Here is a 19,831-nt window from a genome sequence, read left to right as displayed (position 1 = left end):
GGACCACAAGACACTAGGTCTGCGTAGAAAGGTAGGCAATAAGTTTGCATCAAGATTTCTCTGTTATAAATACCTGTAAAAGGAAGTAGAAGCTGTCTCTAGATGGAGCCCATGGATAGTCCCCCATCAGGATGCCACGGGAGAGCAATACTGTTGATGTGCTGGCCACTTCTCCTGGGACCTCACCACAGCAAATGCCTAAATTTTGCAAGAAGATAGACTGTTGAAAATATCTCTACTTGAGAACAGAATCAGTTTGCAAGATGGATGTTTCCCTGGGGATTTGGGATGATAGGGCATGAAAGGAAATTTCTTACAGCAATGGAGTTCAGGTTTAGAAATTAGCTGGCATCTTATAAGTCTCAAATCAGGGAGATTGCTTCCTTTCTCTCTTCTCTAAGATTTCACTGCTGTGGCTCTTGGCTCATTGCACTCCACAGCAGTGGGGATCGGCACTGAAATATTTATTTACTTCTGAGAACATACATCTGTTTGATATACTTATCGAGGTAGTTGGAGAATGCCATGTTGGCTTCTAAATTTTGTGGATGCAGGGCTAGAGCCAATGTATTCTATATATCCCACTGACTTGTTGACTCATTGGAAATTGAGATCCATGAAGGGCTCGTGGTAACACTAATTCAACTTTGTAGGTGCAGAAGAAACTCCCCTCCCCCCACTTCCTGGGAAGAAAGCTGGGGATGCAGCTGCTGCAGGGGGACACTCAACTCTCACCTAGTGTCCTTGTGAGTTCCCTCCGATTGGGACAGAGCAGGAGGAGAGATCAAGGAAAGCAGAAATCTGGACTGTAGTTTCTTTTCATTTAATTTGAGGGAATTTATTTCATTTCTTGGACTTGCATTTCTCTCTGGAAATTTGATAATAGGAGGTACCTATAGATGCTACAGGTCATGAAAACAAGAATTGGGGAGTGTTTTGTGAAACTCTTTATTCCCTAATCTCCACAGTTTCATAAGAAGTGAAATAAGCTTCCCTACCCTTGGATAGGAGTGGATGGTGAGTGAAATTTTAAGATTTAACAATTTCATTTTCTCTCTCCACTTCTCATTCACTCCTTTATAAGAGAAGCAACTAAGGAGATAGGTGATGGCTTGACGTACATTGTTCCACATTTGTTTGTTTGTTTGTTTGTTTGTTTGAGATGCCAAGACCACACATAGCACCCATCCTTCATCTTCTAATGGAGGAGCTTTCCTTAATTCTTCACCTTCTACACCTGAAACTGGTGGGCAAGTCATAGGTACCTTGGATGCATTTAATTTGGAATGGAAGACAAGAGCCCTACAGAGTTCTTTAATCTAGTTGCCATGCGACTCTTGCCTTGAGGATTATTAGGAAAAGAATTTCCATTTAAACTGACTGTGGTAATAAGAACACTGAGTGGGAGTCATGCAGCCTGGGGTCCATTCTGGATTCTAGTGAAGTTTCTGCCACAACCCACTTCATTTTCTTAGACACGTCACCTCATGTCTCATTTGTAGACTTGAGCTTATATCAGATAGCTTGTTTCCTCTGATGTTTTCAACCAAGAATTATTTATTGAGAGGCCGTGATATGCCAAGCTCTACACTGGACACTAAGGAACCTGCTGTCACAATTGCTGACTGAATACAATAATCCAATCCCCTCTTGGAGAGAACAGTCTAGTGGAGGCGTCAGCCATTAGCAAATCGTAACAAAAGACCATAATTATAATTTCAAGGATGCCTTTTCATTGTAAACCTTCTTTTGCTGTTTTAATTTATTTTTAAGATGCGTGCTTTATCTTCACAAGTAAACAGAGGTTTGAAAATAAGCATCTGCAAGTTAGGCAACACAAGCCTGAGTTGTTCCTGACTTACTCCTCAGAGCAGAAAATTTAGGCTCTTAGGAAGAGAGAAAAGAAGTGGTTTTAGCTACTAAGCTAAATCCGTGAACTTTAAGGTTTGTATTATAAATCTGGTGTCTTCAGGGGTTAATGGATTAAACCAGCCCAACATTTCCTGAAAGGGAAACTTCAGAAATGCCATTGAAATATTCATATCGCTGTGTGTCACTGGTGAGAAGCACTGGAGACAGGTCTATAGCTTTGCTCCTGGTGCCTGTGGGCTTTTCAACATGAAACACAATTGCTCTGTCAGTGCTGTTACAAGGATGACAGCCAATTTTGTCTTTAAAAATCAACCTTTGGCATCTGTATTATTTCAGTGCTCTTGTCCTATTTAGCAAATGTACAGAAAATGGACGTCACAAATTTTCTCCAAGCTTGCAATTCAAAGTTATTTTTTTCCTATAACCTAGGAATTTTGGAAAAAGTTCTACTGTTTTCTTTTTAGTATCCATGGCAACTTTATTTTCCTCACTCTTCTTAAGTTCCAAAATATTGGGAAATTTTTTTCAGAACAGTTTCCTTTCATTTTAGCTTCTTTGTAGCTGGATTTTGAAGAAAATTGCTTACAGATTTAATGTACAAAATATCTTCTTACTAAAAGTTAAGTTATTAAAAGCAAAGCTTCTTCTCACTTAAGCTTTACAAAAGGAGAAAAGCAACTAACAAAAGTGTAACATAACTGTGAGTGTAATGGCAATTAACTAAATTCTTCCAGGGGCTTTTTGATGCCTCTGTGGCTCCTGTCTGAACCCAGCTGCTTATGAAGGATTCCAAAGGTGCCCAGATAAATCAACACGTTGCTGGACTTATCTTGAACGTAATGAACCAAGAGCTCATGTCCTTGTTTCCCAGGAGCTCAATTAGCTGGAAAAAAAATACTGTTCAGTTGACAGAGATATATACCTAGTTTGCTTCAACTTCACACACCCAAAATGGACTTAACAGTGTGTCCCTATCATTGTGCTATTGTGTCAAAAGAAGTGGAACCCTAATAAATGTAGAATGGCCAAACTCAGCCTTTGCAGAAAGTTTTTCTACAGACATACAATTTAATAGTCATAAGTGACTTTAAAATAATCCCATCTTAGACTTTTGTCTTACAGAGAGCATTAATGCAGATCTAGTTCATAACCCTCAATGACATCCATCATAAGTCCTTACAGCATGCTTCAGTGCTCCTAGCCTTTCGTTTACTCTGTCCTCCTTAGAGTGCTACAACTTTCTCTCCTGGCCCAGTTTCTCACCTTTCTTCTCTCTCATGTCTTTTAGTATATGGATCGTCTTACCTTCTTCCAAATAGAAAAATATTCTTCATCTTTAGCAAGAAAGAGAAAAGGGAAATAAGTACACAATGGAGGATCACCTTTCACAGGCAGGATGATTGGAAGAAGGCGATGAGCATCACAATTAGCAACATGGATACTTACAGAGCATTCCTCCAGAGCCATTCCTTGGCCTGACATTCTAGTTTCCCATTCAATGAATGGCTATCAAGCCATTTACCACATTCCACGGACTATTATGGACCTTGGGCTACAACTGTGAGCAAGAGAGACAGCATTTCTTTCCTGTGTTATTTTTTCTCTTGCTGCTCTAACAAATTACCATATACCTCGTGGCTTAAAATAACACAACTTGATTATCTTCCAGTTCTGTGGGTTAGAAGTACAAAATGGGCCTCACTGGGCCAAAATCAAGGCATCTGCAGGGCTACATTCCCTTCTGGCAGCTCTAGGAAAGAATCCATTTCCTTGCCTTTTCCAGCTTCTAGAGACTGCCCACATTCCTTGGCCCAGGGCTCCCTGCTTCCATCTTCAAAGCCAGCAACATTGCATCTCTCCGCTCATTCTCCCATACTCATACCTCTCTCTGACTTTCCTCTTCTGCCTCCCTTTTGTACTTTTAAGGACCCTTGTGATTACATCGGGCCCACCTAGATAATCCAGAATAATCTCCCTACCTTAAAGTTAACTATCAGCCTTAATTCCACCTGCAACCTTAATTTCCCTTTGCTGTGTACCATCACATACTCACGGTTTCCAGGGTTACGATGTGGACATTCTTGGGGGGTATTACTCTGCCCACTACACATCCTCATAGACCTTACAGTTTAACAGCGGATCTACACAAGTGAGCGAGCAATCACCATACAGTGGGCTAAGTGCTGATGGGGTCAAGTCTGGGAGTGCCTAGAAGGGTCACACAGCAGGGACTTCCAGCTTACAGAAGGCTTTCCAGAGAAAGTGACACTAAAGCTGAGATCTGGAGGATGAGTAGGCATGGTCAATGGAAGCTGTGGTTGTAGGGGTGAGAGGGTGGGAATAATATTCCACGTAGAAGGAATACCAAGTATGGAATCCCAGAAGGCAGAGAGGGAAGAGGGACCCAGCCTCCAGGTCAGGAACTAAAAGAAGTTCCTTACGGCTGGGGCAAGGACTAGGTATCAGATGGGGACATGTGAGTCCAGAAAAGCAAATGAGGGCCAGATCGAGAAGAGGTGTGTCTCTTCCCATGTTGCTAAGTGGGAGGTGGGGTCAGGTCCTGTCCTGTTAGGAATGAGGAGCTACTGGAGGGTTTCAACCAGGGGCAGGCTGGGATTGGGTTGGCATTGAAAATAATCATTCTGGAGAATCAATTACAGGAAGGTCAAGTGGAGCATCTTATTAGTGACCTAAATGGGTGAAAGTAAAAGATCATCAAATAATTAGCATAACAGACTAGTAATCTCCTGTCAAGTTAACTCCAAAAAGAAGTAATGTTGGGGAAAGGACCTGAATGTTTTTAAGACGTGCTGGGATCTAAGTAATCCAATGCAGTAAGACCCCTCTGTAATATGGCACCCTACCAGATCGCATATCTAAAATTCATAGTGCAATTAATTCTACAAATTTGTCATTTAACTTTTAAATGCTCTTATTGACTTATTTTTACCTCTCGTGAAATTTAATTTCTCCTGGATGTTTGGCACTTCTTTTTCATCATACACAGATCTGACCAATAAATCTTTTCAAATTTAAAGACAGCAAAGTGTCACACTGCCCTCCAGGATTCTAGTCCTCATTTCCCCGACAATTTGGTCTGTGTTTAAAACAAAATAAAGGAAAAGGTTATAATTTAAACCTTTAAAGATTTATGAGAAGCATGCTGTCTACTTGGAAAAGTTGAAACCCAAAAAGTTGGAAAATCAGATGAATTGAGGAAAGTTTTTTTATACCTCTTATTTGTACTTTCCAAACCACCTGGGCTTGCCAGCTTGGATAGAACCTCTCATAGCTAGCTTTCTGGTGAGAGTTTTGACACTTCCACTTCTGGTTCCTATTGGAAATATCACAAAATAAGCCTTCTGTGCAAAGTTTCGTAATTATCATGCCAATTCAGGAAATTACAGAGAAGAAAAACTTAACCCAAAATTTCAGAACTTTAAAAGGCTTTAGTTTGAAATTAATGGTCAAGCTCTAACTGTTCTCCAAAATCCCTGAGTCAAAGATAAATACGTCAGAAAATAAAACTTTTAGCTCAAAGTAACAGAAGCCTGGACTAAATAGGCTTAAATATGAAACACTTGCTGTCTACTTCAAATTGAACTCAGGAGACAAATCACCTAGAGCTGGGCCAGCCACTTCACACGGTTGATGCTATCGCCCTTTCCTCTTTATCACCTTCAGCATCTGAAGCTCTTTCTGGGACTGCCCAATTTGTTGTCTAATTCAGGACACTTTTGAGTATGAAAGGGTGCGTTATCAATAATCACACTGGGACAGCAGGATTCATCTCATTCTCAAAATGGCTGCCACAGTTCCAAACACTGGTTCTCTCATCATAGTCAAATGCAAGAAGCAAGGAGAAGAGGATATAAGACCAAGCTTGTTTCCTGGGCCTTCTCCTTTTATTAGAAAGAAACTGCTGGGGCCTGCCTGGTGGCGCAGTGGTTAAGTTTGCACGTTCCGCTTCTTGGCAGCCCGGGGTTCGCCGGTTCAGATCCCGGGTGTGGACATGGCACCACTTGGCAAAGCCACGCTGTGGTAGGCGTCCCACATATAAAGTAGAGGAGGATGGGCATGGATGTTAGCTCAGGGCCAGTTTTCCTCAGCAAAAAGAGGAGGATTAGCAGCAGATGTTAGTTCAGGGCTAATCTTCCTCAAAAAAAAAAAAAGAAAGAAAGAAACGGCTTTCTTAGAAGCTCATTAGATATCTACTTACACCTTATTGCCACCGTTAGCTGCAAAAAAAGCTGAAAATGTGTGTCAGCCAAGTAGAACCAGAATTGTCGCAATAAGCCTGGCAGACTAACAGTTTATCACCTGGAGCAGGGCCCACCAAACAAAATCAGGAATCTGTTAGCAAAGAATAAGGAGCCTTATTTGGTCTCCAACTGTGAAGGCCTCAGTCAACATCAACTTTCACCCTTCTAAAATGAGATCGTTCAGACATTGGTCTTTGAACATAATTCCATGTCAGAGTTTCTAGTGTATGCCAATATTCAGGCTCTCCTTTTCTTTCTAGTTTATGTTTTCTACCCTCCCTTGCATTCAGATGAGGCCGTCTGACTGAATTCTGGCTAAGGGATAGAGAGCAGATGTAATCTGTGCCACTTCCAGGAAAGCCCCACAGAAACCTCCTAAGAACAGTTCTCCGTCTCTCTCCCCATCCGCTAACAGAAGGGAGAGGACTCGGCGAACACAGAGGAAGGCGAAGCGTGAGCTGGAAAGAGCTGGGTCCCTCAATGACCACAGGGCAGGCCCTCCAGACTGATGGGGCAGTGACATAAGACACTGGAATCCCGAGGCAGCTTGTTAACATCAGCTAGCCTGTCCCAACGAACACAGCCCATTTTAGCAAATTTCTGATAAATTGAATTAATTTACATGTCTGATTAAGGTGGAAAAAACCATTCCGTTCTTACCTCCTTAGCACATGGCACAGAGGAGGTCCTCATTACATGTTTATAAATGACCACACGATAGGAAAACCTCAAAGAGAATGAAATAGGCTTTTCCATCTGGCATCTTTAAAATGCAAATCTAGAATACAGTGGACAGTCTTTACATCATATTCTGTGTTCACGGCTAAAGGAAATTCTTGATAATAACCCTAAAGCATTTTTAATTTTTGTTTTCCAAAGTCAACTTGTCTCTCAGAATTGTCCCCCACTACCAGGCAGAAGGGGAACATTTGTCTTCCTGCAGAGGCACTTTGTACACAAACAAACACTGCTTCTCTTCACTTGCCAGCCGGGGTCATTTTGAGGGATTGCTCTTATCAGCCCTGTTTTTGTTGGCTGTCAGTTTAAAACAAGTGAGACCAGAAGCTGCTAAACACACCGAAATCTACGTGCTGATGGCAGTCTCTCTGTGCTCTCTTTAAGCAAAATCGCTGGCCTCCCTGCTCCCCTCCCTGTGGGCTGCCTCTCGTTGCCCTGCAGGAGGCGGGGTCGCGGGGAGCAGGGAGCACAGGGCCTGGGACGCGCAGGCTGCCTCCAACTGACAACGCTCTCAGGACCTCAGTGGCCGAGACGTCACAAGTTGCTGCTTACCAGGGACTGCTTCTCATCGTGGGGATTTGGTTAGATCCTTTCCTCTGATCCTCTGTTAAACCAAACAACAACGAAACAATAATAATAAAATATAAATAAGTTTAAAATGATAAAATTGACTTGGGAATAAATTATATACCTTAAAATACATTTGTATGGGCCTCACCAGGCTCGTTCCACTGTGAGCCAACTCTGGGGGATAGGAGGATTAAGAGGCTGCGTGTTGAAGTCGGGGAGGCTGGGGTCAGAACGCTTTACCGGCAATGTGGCTTTGGATCAGAGCTTGTCCTTTTTGACTCTTCGTTTTTCTTATCCAAAAAAAAAAAAAAAATGGAGTCACTGAACAAAGCATTAGGCTTTTGTTGGGAGGCGAATATAAGAAAAAGTTTGGTTAATAATCGGAGACCTGACGCTGTTGCCCGGAAAGCCGTGTGAAGCCCTGGGTGCTACGGGAGCTCGCGGTGCCCTGGCCGGGGCAGAGCGGCCACGGGGGCACCGCTGTTTCCATGCGGTCTGAGCGAAAGGACTCAGGCTCCAAACTTCCTCCTGCTTGTATGCTAGATTCCTTCGGGTCCAGCGTCACTCCCGAAGGTGCCATTTTATTGCACTCAGCACAGCTGGAAGGCCGTCCTATCTCGAACAGTTCTAGGATGCCAAGCCCTCAGCCAAGGGCGCAGAGGCAGCAGGCGACCATAGTGCTTTCTCCTCGTCAAAGAGCTAAACAACAGCAACAAAAGAACGGCAATATCTAAAGGAGCTTTCACCTCCAGGCATGAGTCCAGCTTACCCCGGGGCGCAGGTCCTTGCAGAGCTGTAAACGCTGAAGGCGAGCCTCCCAGGCAGAAACGGGCGTCCAGGACCCTGGGCACCACGTGCCCCCAGCGCGTGGCGCGGCGCTGCAGAAACCACGCCATGGTGCCCTGCGAAGCCTCTCTTCCCCAGAACCCTGCAGGCTGGTGAGTCCCTCCGTCTGGAGAAGGCCCAGTGCCCTAGCATTGCTGATCACAGCACAGCCGCTGCACGAACGTTCTCGTCCCAAAGGGACGAGGATCTTCTGAAGCGTCTGCGCCAGCGCCCTGGTAGGCAGACCTCCACAGCCAACGTGAGAAAGAGAGCGCCCGAGCAAAACGGGGTGTCCTGAAGACAGCGTGCACCTGTATCCCGGATCTCAAAAGCCATCGCAGAGGATCTCTCGGAAGTGTAGACTCTTGGTTGACCTCATGTGTGAGCCACGCCCGGGCTCCTCATTCAATTTGATAGTCTGCTCTTTTCCTAAATCTGCAGCACAAGCACCTGGATTGTCTTGTTGCAAAATCCAGAAAGAAGATACTAGAGGCTGGGGTTCACAAAATTCTTAGGCTTCGCCCAATAAGAAAATTAATAATTAATTAATTTAAATGATCAATTAATTCATTACATGAAAACCAAATTAAAAGTTTGTTAGGGACCAGACAGGTGTTGCAGCGCGTGGGTTCGCACCTTCAGCTTCCGCACCACACATTGGCCTGCTGGAATCGGGATGAGGACCTACACACCTCTTGGCAAGCCATGCTGTGGCAGGCATCCCACATGTAAAGTAGGGGAAGATGGGCACGGATGTTAGCTCAGGGCCAGTCTTTCTCAGCAAAAAGAGGAGGATTGGCGGCAGATGTTAGCTCAGGGCTAATCTTCCTCAAAAGTAAATAAATAAATAAATAAGTCTCTTAGATTTCCCAGTCCACTTAGTGCCTTCTATGATAAAATAATCCAGTTCAAGGTGAGAAAATTTTACCGTTTGTTACTTGTGATACTTACCTTACTATCCCATCAAAAATCTCATTTATAAGCTGTTTTAAGATGATATGTTGTGCTTATCTGTTCCACAGGGAACACAATGTTTACTAGACAATTTTTGTGAGTCACAAGCCTCACTCCGTACTTATCTCATTTTATTTCATGACACTCACTATTTTGTGCTTTAGTAGGTGCCAGGCCCTGTAGTAGTCTCAATGTATATTACTAATTCATTTAATTCTCATAATACCCTATAAGACTGTTACTGTTGTTGTCCCCAGTTTTCAAAGGAGGAATTTGAGGCACAGAGAGGTTAAGTAAAGCCCAAGATCACACAGCAAGCTCAGAGCTGGAATTTTCACACAGGAATCTGGCTCCAGGGTGTGTTAACTCCAACCACAGCTGCCTTCTTAATAAATCCCTAAGGAGGGGCTGGCCCAGTTGTGTAGTGGTTAAGTTTGTGCACTCCTCTTTGGTGGCCCGGAGTTCACAGGTTTGGATCCCAGGCATGGACCTAGCACTGCTTGTCAAGCCATACTGTGGCAGTGTCCCACATAAAATACAGCAAGATTGGCAACAGATGTTAGCTCAGGGCCAATCTTCCTCACAGAAAGTAGATCAATCCATCAATCTTACTGTGGCCTCTGAGAAAAGTGAGGTCTTCAGGCCCTCCTACCGGAAGGACGTGCTTCTTCCTTGGCCCTCTCATTCTGTTCCACGTGTCTGGAGACCAGAGGCTGCTTTTAATACATGTTGGCTGGGTAAATAAAGGTATAAGTATTATTCTAAGTTTACAAGGAAAAATTGAAGCTCTGAAGAGCTAAGTCAGGGCAGAGCCACTCAAGAATCAGTCTAGTCTGCCTGCTTCTACAGCCGGTGCCATTTGCCCTTCCCACACCGCACACCACTGTCTGCCGCATGTGCTCCACAACCTCCCGGTGGATTCCTCCCGTGTGCGTTAGCATGTATGTTTGCGCTAGACATTCTCCTCAACCCACCTAAGAACTTCTCAAGGACAGGGGGAGTCATTTTGTTCCTCTTGCATCCCCAGCACCCCACTGTTTGTAACAAAGAGCACCCAGCAAATGGTTGTTGGAAGTATTGTAATATAAATGAGAGGATGAAGGATAACTTAACAATTATGCCGTTATTTGCTTCTTTAAAACAACCTTTTCCTTGTTTTTTTTACAGAAGGCTACAGTCAATGATGAGATCATTTTTATTCTATCACCATAACTGTTGCTTGAGAAAAACATTAAGAATCTCCTTCCAGAAATCTCGGGAAATCAATTTGTGTCCTCATGAAGGCCCTGAAGCCATCTGGTACTCAGCTGCTGGAGTTGTTTATTCATACTTTTGCCTATTCATCTGTTTTCTGTTTCCTTTTGTCCATTTCTCACATAAGATAAACAAAAACCTGTCAGCGTGTGACGAAAGCCAAGCGCCCGAACCGGCCTGTGGTGAGAATAAGGGCATTCTTCAGGTGGAGGGAGGAGAAAGAGTGGAGGAAGGAAAACCTACTTCTTACTCTTACAAGACAAAAGATCGTTTTAAAGCACTAATTATGTAGTTGTCTTGTGTCTGACCTTTGAAATGACCTTTGGATGGCAAACACGTTAGGAGTATGAGATGGAGCCATTCCAGTCATGCAAACATTTCCAACATGATTACTACTTTTCATATTACTGAAAGAATTTCTGATCCTTTCACTCGGGCAAAAAGTTCTGCTTCTCTAATCAGAGAATGAGTTCATAGAAAGGCATCGGTTTTCTAATAAAAAAGATAGCATTCTCCTATCAACTCAGAAACATGGGGAAGTTATTAGTAATTCCTCACCATCTTTATCTAATGATAATTTGGAGTTGATCCCTTCCAATTAAATGTCATAAGTGACAGAACACCCAAATCTAATTGGCTTATTCAAAATAAAATTAATTCTCCCACAACTAGAAGGACATGCAACTAAGATATACAACTGTGTACAGGGGGGTTTGGGGAAATAAAGCAGGAAAAAGAATAAATAAATAAATAAAATTAATTATCCCACATACCTGAAAAGTCCAGAGTTAGGATTGAAATCAGGAAAGGTTTGATCAGGATGTAAATAAAATTGCTAGGGCCTGGTTTCTTCTCTTTTTCATCCCTGCTGCCCTCTGTGTGAGGTCTTATTCTCATATGACTCCTACATGGCCAGATGAAGATGGCAGCTTGGGCAACAAGTTTCCAGCTACTCTACAGAGGGAAAGGATTAGCCCTTTCAGTTCCAGAAGCCTCAGCAAATATCTCATCATCATTCGTTAACTTTGATGGTGTCACACCCATTCTCCAACCAACCACTGAGACCAGAGGAAGCCCAGGCTCTGATTGCCCAAGCCTGAATCACTTACAACTGCTGGACCTCGAGCTATGGGATGGAGAGGTGAGACTACCCTACTGGAACCATCAGTAGATCCCCAGAAGAAAATCTGAGCTATTAACCCAAGAAGAGCAAACAGATAATGAACAGCAAAGATGCAAATGACTACCTGAGTAATGGAACCTGCATTCTACAGAAAATTATTCAGTCATAGATTTCTTTTTTGAGGAAGATTATCCCTGAGCTAACATCTGCTGCCAATCCTCCTCTTTTTGCTGAGGAAGACTGGCCCTGAACTAATATCCATGCCCATCCTCCTCCACTTTATATGTGGGACACCTGCCACAGCATGGCTTGGCAAGCGGTGCCATGTCCACACCTGGGATCCAAACCAGTGAACCCCTGGCGGCCGAAGCAGAACTTGCGAATTTAATCACTGCACCACCAGGCTGGTCCCCATAGATTTTTTTTTTTAAGTGATAACATTAAAATCAGACCAATTTCTATCATATGACCTAATTTTGTAAAAATAAATATATTTCCACATTAATAGATTTAAAGGAAATATTCACATTTAATATATTAAAATAAAATCTTAATATAAATATTAATATCTTTATACAAATTAATTGGGGAAGGTATGACAGAGAGTGTCACTTTGCAGCATCCATTCTCCTCTTTGCTTTTCTTCTTTAGAAAAGAAGACAAAAACTGAAACAAGCAGAAAGAACACAATATTTGTATTTCAAGGCACATTACCACTCGGCTAAATGCACATTTCTCTGTCTGCCTGGTTGCCATGTACAGCCATTGGCCAAGTTCCAGCTAAAAAGATATAAGCAACAATATTGAGGTATTAGGAGGTCTCATTAAAGTGGAAGTGATGAACCCTTCCTCTCCTCTTCTTCATCCTGTTGGCTGGGATGAAGAGGATATGGCCGGAGTTAGAGATGACATGGATAGAAGTGTCCCAAGGCCCTGAAAATTGTACAGACCTCAGCAACTACCTTTCCAGCCCTCAACGACTATCTCCAGATTTATTTTATGTGAAAGACAAACACTCATTCTGTTTTTATAAGACAGTATAATTTTGAAAGTTTATAGATGCTGTAGTTGTTTACGATCCTTATCACACAGAGCCAAATCCAATCTTAAATGATACAGAAGAACACATATCACATTTTTGTAGTTTCCCTAAGGAGCAATATGGGAGAACATATTGGGAGCCTCAATTAATATTGTAAGTAAAAGCAAAAATGAAAATTGTTTCATCTATTCCCATATTGGGGATTTATTTGACAGAATATTGGGTAAATTTGACCTGATTTAAAAGAGTGGTGTTCAGAGAACATTATTTTGATCCAAGAGTCTGATGAAGGCTATTGAATCTCATGTCTAGGGAATAATTTGAGTCTTAGTCATTAAATCAAGATTCCTTGTAAATGATAATAGGACGGAGTGATGAAGGGCAAGTCACTGCCCTCTAGAATCTCAAGGGTCAGATGAAGATAGGTGGGAAGGTAAGCACTTAACAAATAGTGTGCAAATGTTGTTTCGGAAGCACGTACAGAGTTCTATGGAGCACACAGGAGGGGCACCTATGTTAGCCTTGGTGGTCAAGAGAGGACGCTGAGGATAGAACGACCTGCAGGCACAAGCCAAATTGTTCCATTAGGATGGTTTGTGCTCACCTTTGGCGGATTATCAAACCCATATGGGAAAATTTCACTTCCCCTTAAATGTCCAATCATCCAATTTCCATTAGAGAAGGACCAAGATTTGGCCGAGAACTTGGCCCAACCACAGCAAATCCCTACTCCAGGAGATAAAAGCAAAACTTGAACCTAGCCCAGAAATATCGATTCCTGAAGTAAGTTCCTAAACTTGCGTCTCTTTCCAGATTGAGAAACCATTAGTGGTATGGAGTACCAGAGTATCATTTTGGCAGTCATGCACAAAAGAACCACATTTTCTCTCCCTGCACTTATAGCTCAACTCTCTCTATGATTTAATGCCCCTCTTTTTGCAGCTCAAAGGTTCACAAGGCCTCAAAATGAACATTGTTGAGAGTTTTGTTAGGACGATCTCTTTGGAACATTTATAAACATACCCAGACCTAAGGAGAAGGTTCTGTTGTTGAGAAACGCTGTGACTCCTTCTAAAGTGAAAAATAGAAAGCCGGTAGTTATTCATAAGAGATCTACTCTAATAAAAAAGTGGTACTGTAAGAAACACAACCTTGTTTTGGTTAAGATTCCGAGCAAAGAGTCACACAGAGAAAGCGAAATAACACAATAGAGATGACGATAACTCCCATCGTAGATCTCCAGTGAGGCAGGGTTTGGAAAACTCCGAAGCCCTCAAGGGCTGAGCAGGCCTCACCCGGGAAGCAGAGAAACCTCGGCTATGGGGACTGTGGAACAACCCAGCAAAGGGAGAAGCCATTTACTCAGCTCCAACAGATATGACCACTTGGGAGTGCAGCCCAGTTTCCAGATCCATCTTTTAAGAAAAGATAAAAATGAGATTTTTATGTGGATTCTCCTACTTTTTATACCAATGGCTACAGGCTTGATTAGGCCATATATGCTGCAATGAGCCATCTCTGCAAGGAATAGCAGAAACATTGACTTAGAGCTCCTTTGGCCGTAAGAGAAACAGCAGGATGTGTAAAAGGATACGAGGTTCCTCTCAATATCTACCTTAAAACGAGAGGAATGATAGACTTGGTTAGACTTATTCGACATGAATTACAAAGAAAAAGAGATGCTAATAATATCATCTTAAAGTCATTATCTTCTATTAAACTTTACTTCCCATTGTCTTTAGACAGCTATTGTAAGATACTTGCAATTTTATCTAAACTTAGACAAGTGGAGATGCGACATTTACAATCACTTCCCAGTCAGTCCTTCTCAGGTCGCAGACAGGATGAAATCGAGAGAGTAACGAATTGTGCACACACCATGGGATGACTTTCGAATGTCCTCATGGACACCCTATTGAGCATATTGATTACTTCAGATAGACGGGGAAGAAAAGCAAGTCAAACTGTAGCCTCTGCAGCTAAATTCTCAGGAGCTGTGTTAATTCGCTAATTCAACAAATATTTTTGGAGTAGTAAGTTTTATGCATTACAGATGCATAAAGAGGAAGAGTTCAGAGGTTCTAACAGTATGGAAAGTCACCTATCTTCTTTGGCTAGGCGATCAAGCGGACCATCCCAGTCTTAAGTAACTTTCTACACCCAGTTGTTTAAAATTGTAAAGGGATTATTTACATGACAAAATTTCATAGATTCACTGAAGCTCAAATCTCCACTGAAATGTGCTAAAACTCTAGGGGCTAATGAGCATAGCCAGTACGCTGAAGCAACTCATGCCTCTGATGCTGAGCTTCTCATATCCCACAGATGGTGAGGTTCAGGTGGACAGAGATTCATTTTTAGTTGTGTGCCAGGCACAGTTCCAGGTCCTGGGGCATAAGATAAATAAAGTGTGGTCCCTGCCCTCAGGAAGCCCAGAGCGTGGGGGCACCTCATGACCGGCTGGAAGACACAGACAGAGAGGCCCTTAGACCCCACTTCCCAGCAAACATCCCAAACATCAGCTGGGCGAGGAACCCTCTGATAGAAACCCACCCCCTCCCACCACCCACACCCAGAAGATAGAACCAGACCATTCTAGCTTCCAGCAAGTTCCCTTACATGTTGTGAATTCCAGCAGAGTGCTAGGTAGAGTTTCCATTTTAACATTTATCTGAGGAGGAGAATGGATGACAAAATTCTATTCTTTAGAATTTGACACCTCGGAAAATTCCACTGCTTTGTTCTCAGAAAGCTAACTTACAAGGTAAACAAACAGGTCTGTTAGCCTGCGGGAAACACAAGGCTCATGACTGAAAATATTTGTATTTGCTTATTTAGCCATTTATCCACTGGTCCATTTATCTAACAAATAACTGAGGAGCAACCACGTGTGCCTCTGGAAACCCTCTCCATTGGCTTAACGCACGTTCTCTTGTTCTGCTTCCCTTGCCCCTCTCTGTCCCTTCTTTTATTTCCTCTTTTGTTTACCATTCCTTGTTTGTCTTGATGTTGACATCACCTCCTGACCAGTCATTCACCCTCTTGTTGCTCTTGACAGGCTCCGTGGGGAATCTCATGCAAACTAAAGATTGTGCTAACCCACAAGTGACTCCCAGAACCACATGTCTAATACTGTATCTCTCCAACCTTCTCACCCGTTATTTCCAATCTGCATTAGACATTTCAACCTGGAGATCTTGTTGGTATCTCAATCCTAATGTGTTGCAAATAATCACTTTTTTTTTTCTTTTGCTTGCATGCAAATGTTTCCTACTCTCATGTGCCCTGTTCTGTTGAAGGTGCTTATCCAAGCTGCCAATCTTCAACCTCTGCCTTTTCCTTGCTCCCCACATCCAACCCACTAGAGAGTCCCAACAAGGCTTACTCTGAGAAATCCTTTGCATCTTTTCTCTGTTTTCCATCACTGCTGTCACTATTTTAGTTCAGGTTTTATTATTTATTTCAGAATTGAAGTAGTGGCTTCCCAACTAGCCTCCATCTTTTTTCTCTCCTTCCCATCCGTGTTCTCATTACTCACAGATTTCTGAAGCACATCCTTTAGTAAGTATTCACCCTGAGAAAACCTCTAATATTCTTCTTTCTCCAAACAAATGAAGTCTTCTATGGGCTAAATTGTGTCCACTCAAAATTCATATGTTAAAGTCCTAACCCCCAGTACCTCAGAATCTGACTCTTTTAAAGATAGGGTGTTTAAATAGGTAATTGAGGTTAACTGAGGTCATGAGGGTGGGCCCTTATGCAGTATAACTGGTGCCCTTGTAAGAAGAGGAGATTAGGACACAGACACACACAGATGGAAGACTACGTGAAGACACTGGGAGAAGGCAGCCATCTTTAAGCGAAGGAGATGGGCTTGAAACAACCTCATTGACACCTTGATCTTGAATTTCAAGCCTCCAGGACTGTCCGAAAATAAATTTCTGTTAAGCTACCCAGTCTGTGGTTCTTTGTCATAGCTGCCCTAGAAAACTAACACAAGGTCCCATCTCCCTACGTCAACATCCAAAACTGTAGAGCACGCTACAGTGTGCCGCCCAGGTCCCCCTTATAGTTATTCCAGCTGCCCAGCTGCTTGCCTGCTGATGGCTCACAGCTGGGACCTGCCCCAGGAACTGCCTAGGCTGAAGGGAGCTGCCTCTGGGGCAACTCACACTCGATGACTCACTGCGAGATATAGAGGCCCAGCCCACCCCTCTGCCTCCACCCAGGATGTCTCTAAAGGGCCATCTCAGCTTCAGAGTTCCTCATGGCATTGGCTTGGCCTCTGTTGCAGCTGCATCACAGTTCAACCACTCCTTCTACCCAATTCTGCTTGTCTCACTTCCTTCTCCCTTAGAAATGTTGCCCCTCTAGGCATACTCCAATAAATGTAAAATAAAACACACAGGTCTCCATCTCAACATCCGTTTCCAGGGGCGCCCAGGCCGTGACAAAGCCTTTCCACAAATTGACCAAACCTATTCCTTCTTCCGAAAACACAGGTCCATCTTCATTGTTCAAAATCGGGGCCCACCACACATGCTGTTCCCTCCATGGGGCCTTCCCAGTTGGAGGTAATCCAGCTTCCTCTGAGCTGCCAATTGTACCACTACTCCTTTGTATGATATTTATCACTTCTATTTCATTTAATGTCTGGGTCTCACTTCTTTTATTACAATGAATATTCTTCGAGGTCAGTGTCTGTCTCCTTCATTCTTATATTTCTAAAATCCCTAGCACGATAATTACTGTTGTTAAAAGTGGGAAAAGACTAAATTCAAAGCTGATCGTCTCTGTTTTAGTATAAGAAGTGGTCACCTTTAATTCTTTCTCCTGCCACTGTCATCAATTTACACTTATTGAGAAAAGAAGGTTTCAGTTATATAATAGAATAAAGCCAGTGTTGGATTATATTTATATTTATATAGCTAAATAGGCCAAGCAAAATTCCATAATGCCAAGCCACTCGGTCGAATTGCCAGGGAGAGCGAGGCACTCAGATGAAAATAATGACAACAGTGATACTCGCAATGACAGTTGATAGTATCAGCTACCATCACCTAGGAAGTGTTCACTACTTGCTATGCAATATACTGAATCACACGCATCATTTAATTTGATATGCCTTAAGTACAATTAACCGCATCTTAAAAAAGAGGAAACGTGGGGAAGGTAAACATTGTACCCGTGGTCATGTAGTAAATGAATGCCTGCAACTATGCCTGATTCTAAAGACCATGCTCTTGACCTTTTCCCCTGGGGTAGAACCACTCAGTCAGCTTGAGCACAAAATTCCTCTGAGAATGTGGGCATAGGATGCATTCCTGGCTTTAGGAGGATCATCCAGCTGCATATCACTTATGTCTCAGTTTCTGTTCACCTCTGTCACCACCTGCAAAGCACCTATACCTCTCCTATAGGACCAGATCTGGGGCTCAGTCCTGATGCTCACCCATTTGTTATTTGGCATCAAACCATGCTACACTTTAAGTCTTAACTGGGATGCCAGGTTTTTTACTTCACTGTAAGACCCAGCTCCTACAAGGTGCCCTCTCATTCAGTAAGACACTATTGAGTATTTATGTTCCTAAAATAGGCGCAGGACTATTCCTGGCATTGGGTGCACGATAGTGAACAAAACTAACACATTCCACTGTTCACTGCTTTCACCCCAACACCTAGACCATTGCCTAGAAAATAGTAGATGCTCAATAAATAGTTGTTGAATGAAGAAAGAAGGCATGAATCATTGATTTTTGCCTTGGTCCCTTGATTTAGCTTCTTCCCCTTTTTCCCCACAATGCTCATGCCTTCTGGTCCCGAATTTTGGTAAATACGTTTCTCTCCCTGGGCCACATTCCTGCTTCCTCCTCTTCTCACCTCCACCCTCATCTCTGACCAGTCCAATGGTTGAGTTAATTTCTACTTTTCAGTTCCTACTAGAGGATGCCATTCAGGATTAGGTGATTACCAGTCCACTTAGGCTAAGTGATGCTGTGGTGACAATCGACTCCACTATCTCAGTGCTGAGGAGAACAAAAGTAAGTTTATCTTTCATTCATGTGACTGTTCATCAGATGCAGCTTTGCTCCAGAAGGAGCATATCTGAGATACACTAATATTAGTTAGACAGCAAAGGGAGATGATAATCACAAGATAGCTCTTAGAGCTTCTGCTTGGAAGGAACAGTCATCACTTCCATTTGTATCTCACCAACCAAGGCAAGTCATGCGGCCAAACCTCAGTTCAAAGTTTAGGGGTACCACAACTCATCTGGCCAAACCCAATGTCAAGGAGACAAGGACAGGTAACTCTTCCACAGGCAGGGGCAGTAAATCAAGTCACGTCAAGCTGACCCTTGCAAGCCTGGAAACCTGGATGGGTACTCTGCCCCCAAATTCACTGGAAGCCTGATTGGATTAGAAACTAAAGAGACGTTAGAATGAACGAGGGACGGAGTAGTTTCCGACACCACCTTGAAACTGTTCTGATCCCATGGAGATAGTCCCAGAGCACTGTCTTATCATCTAACGCATGAAATCAATGGCCTCCAAACTTCCCTTCAGCTCTGTGTTCCATGTCAAAGAAAAACACCCTGAAAGAGTCTTTGGAGAAAGCTCAGCAGTGTTGGTGACTTTTACTTTGTGGCCATGATTTTAACATCTCAAAGTATGAATATGAAATATGAGAAAAACATAAATTGAGGACCTTCAGGATTACCCTGAAGCCAGAAGAAGCAAAGTATCCACATTATACAGTATTTTGCTGTCTTCATTTTGGAAAACTTCCTGGTAATGGTTGCTCTTTATGACTACGTCATTTTCAACAGCAAAGCAACATGCAAGACCAACAGGCTCCAACTGCTTGTCTGTTAATTAAGATTGCCCTCTGATTTGCAGCTAGTTTAAAATCTTGTCATTTTCAAGGCTGGCCCTCTTTCATAAGCCTGGGCTCACTGCTACTCAAAAATGATTATCCATTCCTTTTAAAATCTAAAATTTGCCTTTACAATGGAGTTTTGGTTGCTTTCTGTTTCTGTTGTGTGAAAAATTGGAATTTAGGCCATCCTCAACCAACGGATAGGAGGTGTATAAAGACAGAAGCAGGTCACCGGTAAGGTCCAGAGGGATAGCTAAAAGTTGAAACAAGTTGGATGAAGAGTGCCATTGTGTTCGTTCAGGTACCGTTTTT

General features: G+C 42.8%; 2 long non-coding RNA genes across 2 annotated transcripts; both read right to left on the bottom strand.

The window, feature by feature from the left end:
- Positions 1-1,761: 1,761 nt before the first annotated feature.
- Positions 1,762-5,231, bottom strand: LOC138915391 (uncharacterized). The gene is made up of 2 exons (XR_011421284.1): positions 5,106-5,231; positions 1,762-4,969 (listed from the first exon to the last, which is right to left on the bottom strand). It is a non-coding gene; the product is annotated as an uncharacterized lncRNA (long non-coding RNA).
- Positions 5,232-10,283: 5,052 nt separating this feature from the next.
- LOC111774950 (uncharacterized) lies at positions 10,284-15,329 on the bottom strand. Its single transcript, XR_002810308.2, has 3 exons — positions 15,260-15,329; positions 11,249-11,429; positions 10,284-10,652 (listed from the first exon to the last, which is right to left on the bottom strand). It is a non-coding gene; the product is annotated as an uncharacterized lncRNA (long non-coding RNA).
- Between the last annotated feature and the right edge of the window lie 4,502 nt (positions 15,330-19,831).

Source organism: Equus caballus, chromosome 9 (assembly GCF_041296265.1).
Source record: "Equus caballus isolate H_3958 breed thoroughbred chromosome 9, TB-T2T, whole genome shotgun sequence".
Classification (NCBI taxonomy): domain Eukaryota; kingdom Metazoa; phylum Chordata; class Mammalia; order Perissodactyla; family Equidae; genus Equus; species Equus caballus.
The sequence above is the reverse complement of the archived record's forward strand: the minus strand, read 5'-3'. Positions and strand labels throughout refer to the sequence as shown.